The sequence below is a fragment of the Paralichthys olivaceus genome, chromosome 16, assembly GCF_024713975.1.
Source record: "Paralichthys olivaceus isolate ysfri-2021 chromosome 16, ASM2471397v2, whole genome shotgun sequence".
Taxonomy (NCBI): domain Eukaryota; kingdom Metazoa; phylum Chordata; class Actinopteri; order Pleuronectiformes; family Paralichthyidae; genus Paralichthys; species Paralichthys olivaceus.
Genome location: NC_091108.1, coordinates 23,554,047 through 23,556,918, shown reverse-complemented (window position 1 = coordinate 23,556,918; position 2,872 = coordinate 23,554,047). Strand labels below are relative to the sequence as shown.

The 2,872-nt window shown below is 42.1% G+C and overlaps 1 long non-coding RNA gene across 1 annotated transcript; it reads right to left on the bottom strand.

Annotated features, from left to right (window-relative positions):
* Window positions 1–550: 550 nt before the first annotated feature.
* LOC138405188 (uncharacterized) lies at window positions 551–2,389 on the bottom strand. Its single transcript, XR_011238873.1, has 3 exons — window positions 1,727–2,389; window positions 1,166–1,233; window positions 551–1,064 (listed from the first exon to the last, which is right to left on the bottom strand). It is a non-coding gene; the product is annotated as an uncharacterized lncRNA (long non-coding RNA).
* Window positions 2,390–2,872: the final 483 nt, after the last annotated feature.

Below are 2,872 nucleotides of genomic sequence, written 5' to 3'. Positions count from 1 at the left end.
GCTTCTTCATTGTAGAGAACAGTTTGGCTATATAGCTCCAAACACCAGCGCTGGATAGGTGAGCGCAAATAACTCTCAAATGCTGGGTCTCATTTTCTGTACAGTTCCACCTGCTCATGTACCACCAAGACCCGATGTGGGTTAATTGATGTGAGGCTGTGGCACACGGCACCATCGGACAACCACTGTCATGTACTCCATCATCTTAAAGCTTGTTGAGCAGACAGAGATCTGTTTCTGAGGAGAAACCAAGCACAGAACGATCTTTTCTGCTTTTATGCACTGATGAGGACCTTAAAATGTCCGTACAGATCTGAATCATCCAACTTCATAAATTTAACCAAACACCCCTTGTTTGTCTCACCAAGGTTTCTCATTTTTTTAAACGAAAGGTGGTTGGATAAATTACAAAATATCTGGTTGGATATACAACATGTGATTGGATAAATGAGAAACCTGACCGGAGCAACGACGTCCGGTCGAATAAACGAGAGGTGGTCGGATAAATGAAAAAACATCTGGTTGGATATTGTGGTGGCAATTTCTGTGTCTCTTAAGCCACCATCATAAACCTTAAGGTTACCCTTTTTAGATTAACAATTTGGTCAACCATTGTCCGCTCATGCAATTAAATGTAATTTCCATTACAGGTTAAAACAAATAGGAGAATGTAACAAACTTCAGGAGCTTGAAGTACCATTGTAATCTTTTTTTTTTTTTTATTTTAACTGAATTTTGGAGAAGAAGATTGTCCTCAACTAGATGCATTGGAAAATCCATAGTAGAAAACAGGAGAGCTGACAGAGAGCTTTTTCTTGCAGCATTCAATTCCATTGCCATCTTCTCCTGAGCCCCCTGTGCCTCGACAGCAACGGCAGCTGCCATCTCTTCCAGAGCCTCCTGTGTCTGGACAGCAGCGACAGTGTCAGCTGCCATCTCTTCCAGAGCCTCCTGTGTCTGGACAGCAGCGACAGTGTCAGCTGCCATCTCTTCCAGAGCCTCCTGTGTCTGGACAGGGAGAAGGAACTCTGTCTCCTGAAGCCCCGTAAATCACCTTTCCTTTGCTACATGAACACAATCAGACACATTAGAAGACAGATACAAACGGAGGCTCAGAGGTAGGTGTGTGTGTGTGTGTGTTTGCATTAATGTGTGCGATACTTACAATAATCCAACAGGAGCCAGCCTCACCTCCAGGTGTTTGGTCAGCTTCCCTGATGGCACATTGTTGAACTGGAGACAAGAACAGACACAAAATAAGAGATAAGACAACCTGCATCCTCTGTGTCATCTGTCCCCTTGGTGTCAGAGAGTTAAAACCACCACCACACACATTTATACCTAACCCAGCCTTGTATAATCTCTGTCCTGATCTTAATATTGTCCTCCTGAACATGATGAACCAAAGATGAATAATATCTGTAACCTGTAGTTGCTCTGTGGTGTTTCCCAGAACTCTAAAGCACAGCACTATCACTGACACCACTGATTCTTTAATCAACCACAGAAGAAATCAATCATGCACAGTTTTTACAATTTAATGAAAGAAGAATTTCTTTGTGCCAAACGGGAGGTTTCTACCAATGTAAACGTTTCTATACTCGGTCAGGTTCACTACTCTGAGTACTCATGAATTACCCCCTCCTCCATTAATAAGTATCTTTCTTGATACAGGTATTGATAAAGTTCCTCTGAATCGCTCTCTAACCTATAGTTAGTACCTTACCTGTGTCTGGATGTGAGGCCCTGCCTGGCTGAACACAGGGCCTGACTGCAGGACACTTGCTGGTGGTTTATGGCAGCAGCCAGTTCACCATTGGGTTTCAGGAGGATGCTGCTCCAAGCTGAGAGGTGATGCTATTGGGGGGGGGGGGGTCCTCATCAGAACCAGTCCAGTTGAACAAGTCATGCCATTCCTGAGCAGGGACATCTTGAGGAAGTGGATGGTTATTTGTGCCCTCTGACAATTTGTTGACCACTGCCCAGACCATGTCCAACAACTCTTTGTCGTCCATCTCCTCCAAAGTAAGGTCACTTTCTGCCCTCAGGTCCATACAATTCTGGTGTGTAGCCGTCCATTTCATTGTTGTTCTTCTGTGACATTGATGAGAAACTGGGTTTGAGACACTGCAACAAGCTTACATGCTGATAAATACAAATGAATGATCCAATATTATCATGTATTATGAAATAAAACTAAACAAGTGTAACCCTTCTGAGAGGAAAAGAGAATAGTACTGAAAAATAGTAACTAGGTTCAATAACCAGTGAAATCAGAAGTTCTAAGATCGACTATGGAGCCCAGGATTGATCAAACGATGACGCAGGAGTATACGCTTCCCTATTTATTACAGGATGGGAAGGATGAATAAAAACATCAATCACACAAATTATCACAACTCTTACCCGGGTAAGTATAGAAAATAAAAAATAAAATAAAGTTTTGCAGCTGCGTTTTTTCTAAAGTTCAGTTCACCTGTTTTCAGTCACTGTTCAGTCAACACCGTGAAGGTGGAAAATCAGTCCCACCGCACTGTTGCGTGGATGGTGTGTGTGTGTATGTGAAGTGTAAAAGGATTCAGGTTCCACGGTGTAGTATCTCTAAGTATCCTCCGGGGTCTGGCTCACCATCAAACTTTGACTGGCTCCAACATCCAGGTAGGTCAAACTCTCAATGGGTCCATCAAAAAACCTGACCTACGATAAGTTGGATCAGAGCATTCATCTTAATTTTCTCAAATCTCAAAAAATGAATTATAGAACATTAATCATGTTAAATCTACATAAACTCTTTATCAATAGAGAATAGGCCTGGGCCGATAATCAATAAATCAATTAATCGCACGATAAATTAAAATGAACTCGATAATTT